Source organism: Eptesicus fuscus, chromosome 2, assembly GCF_027574615.1.
Source record: "Eptesicus fuscus isolate TK198812 chromosome 2, DD_ASM_mEF_20220401, whole genome shotgun sequence".
Taxonomy (NCBI): Eukaryota; Metazoa; Chordata; class Mammalia; order Chiroptera; family Vespertilionidae; genus Eptesicus; species Eptesicus fuscus.
Window position 1 is genome coordinate 69,857,058 of NC_072474.1, and position 12,245 is coordinate 69,869,302.

Genomic DNA, 12,245 nt, shown 5'->3' on the forward strand with positions numbered 1-12,245 from the left:
ATAAGTAAAGTGTGTACTTATCAGTCAACTCCCATTACATTTCTAACTTTGAGCTAGTTGAATTTTCTGTGAATAAGGAAGATGGTGTTATAACTAGAGATCCTAACATTTCTGGAACATTTATTTTTTCTTCTGTTGAAATTTCTTTACTTGGATAAAGGCAGCAGTATTGATTTCCAGTTTGGAGCCTAGACCTTCTCAATTCTATCTTGCCTTCCTGTCTCACATGTTCTACTCTTGCGATCTCTCCCTTCACCTGTTTCTTTGGCCTGGGCAGGGGAGCACTGTCAATCTTGATTTGGGGAAGCAATGGGATATCTTGTTCGGTGTTAACTGCTCGGAATACAGATAAGGAAAGACTAGTTTTCTAGTTGTAATACTTTTTGTTTCTGTTATCCTGCTAAACTAGTTAAGTCATGATTGCTTTTAATCATAATCACTGGATCTTTGAATAGGAGTATAAAAGTTCAGTGTTTTAAGAATCTACTATGTGCCAGGCTTATGCATTAGTGTTAATCATTACAATAATTCTGTAGCATAGGTGTCTTCATTTTATTGATGAGAAAGCTGATGTTCAGAGGTTATATGACATGCTCAAGTAAATGACAGGTACTGAATGTTGGAGCTGGGAATCAGGTCCAGGTGTGTGACCCCAAACCCACTGTACCACACTGCCTTTGACTCAAACTTCTATTTTGCCAAAGTACTCCTAATAGTTAAGTCATCTGTTATGGAGGAGCTCATGATTCGTTAGACCTTCCAGTTTTAGAAGTCTTACTATTTTTTTTTTGAACAGCTGTTTAGTTTTTATTTCATAATCATAAAGTTAATTCTGCAATCCAGCTAGACTGGGAAGGGGTAAGGAAATTATGGAACCCAATAAACTGGCAAGAGCACAAAGATTATAGAACATTCCAAGCAAATCGGGGTGAAGGGGTGCTCTCCGGAGCTACAGAAGGAATGGTCTGGTGGTTAAGATAAAACACAAGTCAAATTTATTAGAGTTGTCCACAGTCAGCAATGGTGATCTTGCTGGTCTTGCCATTCCTGGACCCAAAGTGCTCCATGGCTGTCACAATATCCATGCCTTCTTTCAGCTGGCTGAAGACCACATGCTTGCCATCGCACCACTCAGGCTTGGCAGCGCCGATGAGAAACTGGAAGCCATTTGTGTTAGGCCCAGCATTTGCCATGGACAAGATGCCAGGACCTGTATGTTTCAGGACAAAGTTCTCGTCCTCAAATTTCTCCCCATAGATGGACTTGCCACCTGTGCCATTATGGCGTGTGAAGTCACCACCTGGCACATAAATCCTGGAATAATTCTGTGAAAGCAGGAACTTTTATAACCAAGTCCTTTCTCCCCAGTGCTCAGAGCACGGAAGTTTTCTGCTGTCTTTGGAACTTTGTCTGCAAACAGCTCGAAGGAGATGCGGCCCAAGGGCTCGCCGTTGACAATGTCGAAGAACACGGTGGGGTTCACCATGGCTGGTCACGGGCGGCTTCGGGGCGGAGGTGTCTGCAAAGCTAGATGTCATGTTTTAATTCATAATCTGATTACTTAAATCTTAACTCAGGATCCAAATTTGTCCAAAATAAGCAGAATTAGTAAATGCTTATGATATCCTGTCATGTGCTTGAAGCAGTTTTCAAATGCCCTGGAAGTCAAGGCTCCAAAGATTTGTTCATGACATGTCAATTCACTTCTCATTCTCAATCATAAGTTCCTCAGCATTCAGTATGTAATAACTTAAAATGGAAAGTCTTTCCTGATTCAAGAATATTTTTATTGTGGGAAATATGTAAGAAGGAGGTAGTCCTGGCCGGGTTGCTCAGTTGATTGGAGCATTGTCCCCTACACCAAAGGGTTGCAGGGTTTGATTCCTGGTCAGGGCACAAACCTAGGTTGCAAGTTCAATCCCCACAGTCTGGTCGTGTATGGGAGGCAACCAACCGGTGTTTCTCACATCAATGTCTCTCCCTCCTGCCCTTCCTTCCTTCTCTGAAATCAATAAAAAACATACTTGGGTAAGGATTAAAAAAAATAAGGCAAGTCTCATCTTCCAGAGATAACTACTGTTCATATTATAACAGATAACTTCATTCTTTTCTTTTCCTGTTAATAGAGACGTAAAAAGCTTACAGGAATATATGCCTAGTCTGGTCTTAGGAATTGTCTGTCCCTGAAATAAGGAACAGCATAATTGTCTGTCTCTAATTTGTATCTTAGTGTACTTATTTTAAAAACCAGTAACAATATGTTTATGAATATTTTTTAAAGGGGAGGGCATCAAGGGTTCAGGTGGATTAGTTTATTATTATTTTAAAAAATATATTTTATTGATTTTTTACAGAGAGGAAGGGAGAGGGATAGAGTTAGAAACGTGGATGAGAGAGAAACATTGATCAGATGCCTCCCACACAACCCCTCCTGGGGAGGTGCCCGCAACCAAGGTACATGCCCTTGACTGGAATCGAACCTGGGACCCTTAAGTCTGCAGGCTGATGCTCTATCCCCTGAGCAAAGCCAGTTAGGGCTGAATTTCTTGGTGCATAGAAGCTCAGTGGCCCCTTTTATCATTTAAAAAGTGTACATAGGTTATTTCTTAACTCTTGTAATTTCTAGAGTCTTAAGTGTAGGGAGCTCTATATGATACTAACTTTAGCTCATGTTTGAAGTAATAGTTTATGGAGTCAGATTTTTAAATTGTGGGTTTTTTATCACTAAAACCTATTTTTATATTGCATACATGTTTCATTTTAAAAAAATTTGGTCATGAATCAAAATGAATGTGAGTACTAAGGAGCCAACATCCTTATAAGTGCTGGGCACTTAATAGGTGTGCAGTAGTGAGTAAATCAATTTGAAATGAATTAATTTGAAGTGGTTGCTGTTAAAAATTCTATGCCATTTCTTTTTTTATTCTTAATCCTCACCCAAGGATATTTTTCTATTGAGGGAAGGAGGGAGCGAGGGAGGGGAGAGAGAGAGAGAGAGAGAGAGAGAGAGAGAGAGAGAGAGAGAGAGAGAGACATTAATTGGTTGCCTCCTGCAACTTTCAACGCAGATATGTGCCCTTGACCAGGAATCAAACCGGCAACCCTTCGGTTTGCAGGCTGACACTCTAACCATTGAGCAACACTGCCCAAGGCTGTCATTTCTTTAAATAGTTATATCTGCTTAAGTTCTCTTAAAAAACTTCCTAAATGGATTTGTTTCTTACTGTCATTTTCATGTGGGTTTCCCCCTTGTGTTTGTCTAGGTAATACTTTGGATTATATGCCACCTTTGGCAGGTCTGCTTCTTTGGTTTATTCTTACACATCCATTTTCATTCCCATAATAATCTTATACCTATCCTCACATCCATCCGGCTAGATTACTTTTCCTAAGCTTAGACTTGTTATAATTTTGGTCAAAATAAAGTACAAGTGTATATAACTGTGTATTTAATTAAGAACAGATTCCTTGCTATGACATCTTTACAATATCCCAATTTTATCTTTTCAGTTTTATTTTTTATTTACATACACTTCTTAAACACATCTCTGATTTTTTGCTCCTTGCCTTTGCACACATGGTTTCCTCATGGAACAATCATTCTTAGAAAAATGTAGTTGTCAAAGGCCTGCCTCTTCTTCACCATCCAGCTCAAAGTTTACCTTCTTCATGAATGCTAATTAATATCTAAAATTTGTAATCTCTCCCTCTATACACTATAGCACTGTACCAGTCTTAAAGGACTTAGTATTTCCTTTATTATGGCTCAGTTTTTGCCTTTCCCCTTCTCATTTCAACATTGCTTATGCAGCACTGTATATAAAATTTCCTGTGGACAAAGCAGGGATGGGGTTGGGGGTACAACTAAAACTCAAAACCCTGTATTGATGTGTGGAAGAGAAACACAGGAGGTAATTGGTGGGAGCTACGGGAGGTAAGAAGATGGGCTGTGGAAGCACCCTCAACCAGGATGGCTGGGGTGAGAGAAAGGGCCTATTACATTTTGAGGACAGTGATGGGGCTTTTCACCTCAAAATGCCTTGTTCATAAGAATTTGCTAAATTTCTAGTGGGATTAAAAAAAACATCTTGCTCCCCAGTTTTCACTGTATTTAAGAATCTGATAGAAGTGTAGTACTAGAATGTATTGGTTGAAATGTGATGGTATCAAGAACCTTTCTTAAACTAGAAGACAGGAATCAAGTCGTGCTGGAATCTGTCTGGTAGGTTCATCTATTCATTTATCCCATGTAACTCACTGTATTTTGCACTAGTTGTTCCAGATTATAAAAAAGTGAGGAGTAAATGACCTCAATTTGTCCTGGCCCAGGAGAGGTGGATGTGTGACAGTGCTACAGGAGTGTTTTTCCTGATTTCTAGCAAGTGTCAAGTGGCTCAATAAGTGAGGAGCCCTTAGAACAACTTCCGGACAACTTTTTGGCTTGGTTCTGCCACTCAGGGACCACAAAAGTGCTGTCTTTTGGAGGTGTTTGAGCCTGTGACTTACGCGTTCTCTATTTTAGAATCAGTAGGTAAGTACATTCCTATGGGTGTCAACAGGCCTGCTCTGTGACCCCTGGGGTAATGCCTGACAGTTCATTAAGGATTGCCCTTGTCTAGATGTTGCTTAGGCCTGCCAAGCATTTGCTCTGGTAAACCTCTGATCAGGATCCGAGCATCAGGCTGGTTGCACTTGTTTTCTCCCCGAGTCAAACTTCCCTTAATCACCCACCTGCTTCCAACTATTGTCCTGTTTTCACTCCTCTGGCATATTGTATTTTTCCATGTATAAGATGCTATTTTTTTTTCTAAAATCGTTAGACTAAAAATTGAGGGGCATCTTATACACGGAAATCAGCCCAGGAGGGAGCCAGCAGGTGCGTAGCTGCCCATACCTTGTCAAACAGGCTTCCTCCAATCATGAGCCTTATTATTACTGACATCAGCTGATGCCATAATTGGAGGTGGAGGTGGAGAGTGCACAGATGCAAAAGGGACCGGAGAGTTCTGAGCCCATGAAGATGTCAAAAAATAAAAAGATAAATACTGGTAAGCAATTGTCTTACTCTGCAAAATTCAAACTGAATGTAATCAGCTGTGCAAAAGAGCATGGATATAGAGCTGCAGAGAGCTAATTTGGACCTCCTCCCACTGAGTGTCTGATCAGACTGGAGAAAACAGGAAGAACAACTCCTTAAGATGCCCAAAAAGAAGAAGGCCTTAAGAGGAAAACCAGCAAAATGTTTAAGATATTGATTTAATTTTGGGTTGGAAAAGTGTGTGTGGGGGGTGTCTTATACTTGGGGTGTCTTATTCACGGAAAAATACAGTATTCTATTTTTCTTAGAGTCAGAATTCAGAATGAGCTAAGGATGGTAAACAGCCCTTTAGCCTAGAGGTTGCCGCAATTCCAACCATTGCCAATAGAGTGGGCTTAGGTGGGGCTTTGCCATTGGCTCCTCATCCTTGTGGGTGGGGACTCTGAGGAGCTGAGTCTGGAGAACTTTGAAAAAACAGTTCTGGGTCTTCTAGAGCAGCGGTCACCAACCAGTGGTCCGCAGACCACTGGTTGTCCGTGAGGTCTGGAAGGTTGGCGAACGCTGTCTAGAGCCTGTTCACAACATCAGAAGATCTCTTGGAAACCCATCCCCGATTGCCCCAGACTGTTGTCCACCCACTTACTCTCACCTCCCACGTGGCTTCACATTTGCTTGAAGTCTCTAATTGGCATTTGTTCCAGTCTCCTTTGCTTAGATTATTTACACGTTAAATTAATCTCCCTTGTTGAATTCCAATTTCCTTTAGAACAACTAATTTAGAGCCTGATATGGAACTTAATATGATCTGTGCCTTCTCTTAAAGTTTTAATGAGTTATATTCCTCCGGAGTTCTTTTTTCTGATTTTTATTGTACTTGTTTAATTTTTGCTCTATGGCAGCATTGATTGTGGGTCTGGAAACTCTGCCTCTTTAGTTTCAAAGGTATTTCTGGGTGAAGGTTACCTTCAGAAGATAGAAATGTTAGGATTTTAAGAAATGACATGAGATGATAAAAACTGACCCAACTCTTTAAAAAAAATCAAATTTGAGTCATCCATTTACAAGAGTATATGGTAACATTTATATTCAGTATAAAGAATAATAATAACCTGAACATTCAGGCACTCACCACCAGAGAAGAAATAATAGAACATTGACAGTATTTGTGACACCCCTACCCTCACAATAGCTTCCTTAATTACATGTTCTTCTCTCTTATTGCCTCATTCCATGAAACAATAATCCTGAATTTTGTTAGTTGTTCCTTGCTATTGCTTATAGTTTACTATCCACATATCAATTCCTCTAAATATATATTTTATTTTTACCTACTTTTGACTTTTGTATAGATGGAATCATGTTATATACTAGAGGCTCAGTGCACAAATTTGTGCACCAGTGGGGGTCCCACGGCCTGGCCTGCAGGGATCGGGCGGAAACCAGCTCTCCAACATCTCCGAGGGGTCCCAGATTGTGAGAGGATGCAGGAGTTCTGAGTCAAGTTCTGTATCGATTGAGAAGTAAATTTGGGAGTCAAGATATTGCTGCTAATGGGGAAAGTAGATTGTGGCTTGGAACCAAGGCCAAATTAAGTTTGCTCTTCCTTATTCTAAGTTGAATTTACCTGTACAGTCATTGAGTACACTTGGAGAGGGAAGTAGTGAGTCCTAAATACTGCAGTTGCAAGGGGCAAGGCTACAGCCTAGAAAGGGCTTAGGCCGTACATGTGCAATGGTTTTTTTCCAAATTTCACCATTAGGTAACTCCTCTGATAGGTGGGGTGCATGGGGAAGCCAAGGAGAGAAGGATGGAGGCTTTCTAAAGAAGTTGATCCTTTTTATCAATGGGGTAAGGAGCTTGGGCCACCTGTGCAGTTGGAAATCCAGGTATACTATCAGCCAGCCCTCTACACGCGCAGATTCTCAACTTTCCTTTGACCCTGGAACAATGCTCATCAATTGAGAAAAACCCACTTATATGTAGATCTGTGTTGTCCAAGCCCGCTTAGTTCAAGGGTCAACTGTACTTCCAAAGAGGGTAGAATTGATTAGCTGAGACAAGAATATGGAGGAATCTTGGTTCCAAAGGCCCTGAGATAGTCATGTTGTCCTGGTATCTTTTAAATGAAGGTAATTTGAATCTGGTCAGACCATGTGGGCTGAATGTAACTTGCAGATAAATAACTTCTTCCTGGTATAGATTCTAAAGCTGGCCTGACCTCCAGGGATGGTGGGCTGTGGCACCAGGCAAGACCCAACTTCCACTTTGTCATCTTGAAAATGAAACAGTGCTGGCTGGTGTAATCTGTGCACTGTTTCTTTTACAATCAAATCATGTTGATGTCCTAGGCAAAAGAGCACTATTTGTCAGAATTAATCTGCCTCTTTCTTTTGGCCTTTTACTCTGTGAGTTGATGTATTTCTTTGGGGCGATTTTGCTGTGAAGATTAACGGATTTGTTCGAAATAATGAAATTATAGACTTTAGAGTTGGAAGACCATATATTCTAACCCACTTTGGTTTTGCTTGATCAAACTGAATTCCAGAAAACTGCAATTTACTTGCCCAAGCTTTCTATGAAGGCCTGCAAAGGAAGAGTTTTTCTTTATTTTCTGCACCACTATCTCCTCTGAGGCTCTGTATATGTATGTGTGTTGCAGGCTGGGATAAATACAGTTGTCCCCGTGCATAAACACCTACCCAGACATACAGATAAGAGATGATCTGAGTTGGGAGAAGGGAGACATGAGGAATAAGGGAAAAGAATGAGAAACATGTAGGAATAAATAGAAGAAGTATCTATTATTGTTACATTAGCTGTATTTCCTAATGTAACAGTTGGGTGTAGAAATCTAGTTGTATCTGTGTATCCAAACATTTGGGCTCCTAGTTTAGTCTAAAGGTTTAGGGGAGAGGCCAGAAACAATCTTGAGTTGCCTAACGGTTGAGTGAGCAGCTTGATATAATAGAAATGGCTTGGACTTTGGAAGCACAGAAGTTCAAATTCTGTCAATCTAACATGGCCTTGGGTCTTAACTTCCCAGACATTTTACTGTTTGTGAAATAGAGATGGTAGCAACAACTTCACAGGGTTTGTGTTGTGAGGTTTAGATAAGATCAAGTGTAAAGCACTCAGGAGAGTGCCTGCTGTGTACTGGGCCATCAGTAGACCTTACTAGTAAAGCTCATACCCTTCCTGTCTGCAGCATTGAGGTGATCTCTAGTATCTGCTCTCGGTGAACTGTACCAATGTCCCTAAATCTCCAGCCACTGGAACAGAGTCTATGCCTTACCATTCTCAAGTGGGTTCTGACTGAAGAGGGCTTGGGAGACTGCCCAGGGACAAATGGCCTCGAGTAGATTGGGTCTTGCTTCTTACTCTGCCCAGAGGGCCTCACAGACCATGAGGTTCTTCTGGCACCATACCAGGTCCTCGCCATTCAGCCTGTAGCCCTAGGCTCTCCAATCCCTTGGATATCCCTCTCATCCTTGACTCATTTTTCCACTGAGGATGACAGGAGCTGGTTGCTCTGTCCTTTCTGAGGAAAGACAAGTGAATTGGTCTTCGATGTGGAACATCCTGAGTGGCTGTCTGCTGACTGGTTGGCCTGTGGATGAAGTAGTCTGGTTGTATAGCTCTGAGCTTGTTATAGGGGGAATCCATTTTCTTTGTAAAGTAACTGACAGATTTTAGTGAGGTTGTGATGAGGGACATTTCTTTTGAGGTCATTGTAGTACATTTTGATTTCTCAAAAGAACAAATTTCTAAATTTAGAAGGAAAAGGATCTTCTGAACTTCAGAATGGTTTGATTGTGGATGGGAGACTTGGATTGTTTCCTAATTTCTCTGCTTAGAATGGGGCAAGTAATTTTCCTGGTAATCAGTTTTCTTTTAGGTAAAAGAAATAATACATAATAACTCCTGATAAATTTAGAGAAAGTTTTCACCCTGTTAGTAGTCATATTTACTAGGCAGTAGAGTAGAATGGTTAAGGACACAGGCTCTGGAGACAGTTTGTATCGATCAGTTCTGTTATATTTACTTGCTGTGTGACTTTGGGCAACTTATTTAACCTTTCTGTGGTTCTTGGGTCATTTGTGAAGATTAACTTTACTTCTGTAAAATGTTTAGACAAAGGTAGCTATATTATGATGTATCTCATATCTGCTACCTTTTCATATTCTTTACTTATTAACATTTAATTATATACACTGATTGGATATTCATTCTTTACCTTCACCATCTTGCCTGAATTAAGTCCCATAACTTTCCTCCCCTCTCTGATTTATGCTTTTACATCTGGATAAGATGATTGGCAGCCTGTGGTACAAAGATGCTGGCGAACTTTGCAGGGAAAATGAACTCAGGTTACCATCAAACTTTGTTTTCTGACAGCAGAGGGTGCCACAGTGTTTCTGGTGACAGGAATTTTTTGTGCAGAATGATTTTTTTTCCTACATGGTACTTAAAAAGTAAGAGCTCTTCCAGGATACTGACATTGAGAACATTTGTTGTCCGTTATATAAGAATGACACAAACCAATATCAAGTGTGCACAGTCATTGAGTAGTTTTAAATTTTAATTAAGCATGTCTATTGCTATCATATTTCATATCTGCCTGTTTGAATTCCTTGGGCCAGATGTGTAAAGGTGGAATATTTCCAAGAGTATATGACCAGTGCTGTCTGCTAATGTTATATCCTTTTACATTTTGGGGCAAGAGAGGAGGGAGGGACAGTGGTGAGGGGTCAAGGGGAGAGGAAGAAGTCTGGGAGCAGGCAGCACCAGTGCCGGAATGATGCAAATTTTGGTGCCATGGGGAATCTCCAAGCTGAACAGGACCAGATAGATGAGAGTTCTAAGTGGAAAAGTGCTGTTTGGCTTGCTGATAATTGGCAACTGATCAAGCCAGAGAAACAAATATACATACCAAAGGGGGTCCAAAATATGGCAGATTGAATTTTTTAAGATGGCTGCAGTAAGATCTCCATTCCATATGCTTATTGTCCAATGTGACATTGATATTCCTTCTATTTAAGAGCTGGGGACTACTTTTTCTCCCCTTGAACATGCGTGGCCAGTGACTGTGGTTGAAGTGATATTTCCTAGACTAGGTCATAAAGGTGACAGATTTGCTACCGGGACATATTGGAATCTCACTGCCATGCTATGAGGAAGCCCAGGTCACACGGAGAGCCCACATGTGACCTTCAGCTGACATCACAACCAACACTTAGCCATGATTGTCAGACTTATGAGTGAGGAAGCTTTCAGAGGGCTCTAGCCTCAGTCACCTCCTGATTGTAACCACATGACAGACTGAGTGTAGAAGTGCCCAGCTCAATCTAGTCAGCACCCAGTACCATAAGAGATAATGAGAACATGATTGCCATTGTTTTAAATTTTGGGGTGATGTGTTTCCTAACAACAGTAACTGAAATACAAAGTTAGGGTCCACCAGCCAGAGGGTCTGGGATAAGAGAGTAAGTCAAGGATGTATTTCCAAAGTTAAAAGCTATTTAGCAGAAAGGAGTTTGGGCACAGAAGAAGGATTCAAGATCAAGGTTGGGGCAGCCAATTAGGGAGTCTACAAGTGAAGCATGACTGGTCAGGGCTCTGTGATGTGGCAGACTACCTCCTATCTTGCTCTTCTTAAAAATAAGCCCACACCCGCTGGCCGGTGTGGCTCAGTTGGTTGGAGCATCATTCCATACACCCAAAAGTGGCATATTTGATTCCTGGCCAGAGCATATACCCAGGTTGTGAATTTTGAATACATTTAACATTTTATTCTGTTTTAGTCAACATTTGCCAACTCCAATAAGAGAGACTGAAACAAAACATTTAAATTAAATATTCTTCAAAGTTTACAAACCCAAATAATAAAAGAAACCTCAATACTCAAACATTAAAATTTAATTATATAAGTTTGTAGAATTTATGGTTCTGAGTTATTAAAGCTTAAAATTGCATGAAGACTTCTGGGACACTCTCTGTTATTTGATTAATCCCCAGTATGTAACCAATTTCTCATCCCTGCCACCATACCCACCCTGTAGGGCACCCTCCTCACTCTACCCATTCTTCACCTCCCAGGCCAGGCTGCCCTTACACGGGGTTGCCTTCCTCACCTGAAGGGGCTATGACTCTCTGGGGCATTTGCATTGAGATGACTTCTTGCCCTGCTTGTCTAAGTTGAGCCACTCCCTGGTGTGGAAGGTGTCCCCCTCCCCCCCCCCACTTGACCTTCAGAGGCCTACTTTATGCTCTGGGCCCCATGGCTCACCCCCTCCCCATTTTATGATGTGGATACCTACTTCTCTTGGGCTCACCTAATAAATTTAGGACTGAATTGTTCAGGAAAAATGACAGGGAAAAAAAGGCAGGGAAAGGCAGAGGACTAAGAAGAGAAATAATTTGTTTTTAATCTTCCTTCAGTATATTCAAAGATATAAATTTCCCTCTCAGTATTATTTAGGTGCATCTCACAGATTTTAATATATAATACTTTCATTGTCATTCAGTTCTAAGTAGCTTATAATTTCCCCATTACTTTTGTTTAACCCAACCGTTATTCATTTATTTAAATAAAATGAGACCTTCAATCAAACTGTGTAAAATGGAATTCTAGAAGTCATTTTACTTGTTTTCTCTAGGCATGTTAAGTGCCAATGATCTCTTTCTGGCTCAACATGGGAAGTCAACAAGTATAAGTCTTTTAGAGAGGAGGAACTATTTCCCTGGAACATAACAGCAGTTTCTGAAGTCTGGATGTCTTACAAACCTTTGCTAGAATTAAAGTTGTCAGGTCAGTTTTATGATGCAGAATATTCTGTGCTTTTCTGGCAGCTTCAGGGGGAAGAGGAAATATTAGCTCCTTATCTTGCTAATACTTTTCACTAGAGTTAGAAGAGTCTAGTTTTTCAAGGCTAAATGTTAAAATGTATGAGGAGAAATAGAGGCAGTTCTGAAAATCCCCAAATTCACAGTTTGGAATGGATTATATAAGTTTTGCATCTATATTTCATAAGATGTTTTTTAGTTTCAGTTTGAGAATTAAATATTCTATATCTTTGTTCTTTTTCTGAAAATGATGACTTAAAAAACTCTGAGTAGAAGATTAATTTATTGTTCTGTCAGTTATTGTTCCATATTTTTAAGCCTACTATTATTAAATATGTACATATTTAATAATATCCTACCTAAT

General features: G+C 40.4%; 1 pseudogene; it reads right to left on the bottom strand.

The window, feature by feature from the left end:
• Positions 1 to 998: 998 nt before the first annotated feature.
• Positions 999 to 1,492, bottom strand: LOC103287938 (peptidyl-prolyl cis-trans isomerase A-like; annotated as a pseudogene).
• Positions 1,493 to 12,245: the final 10,753 nt, after the last annotated feature.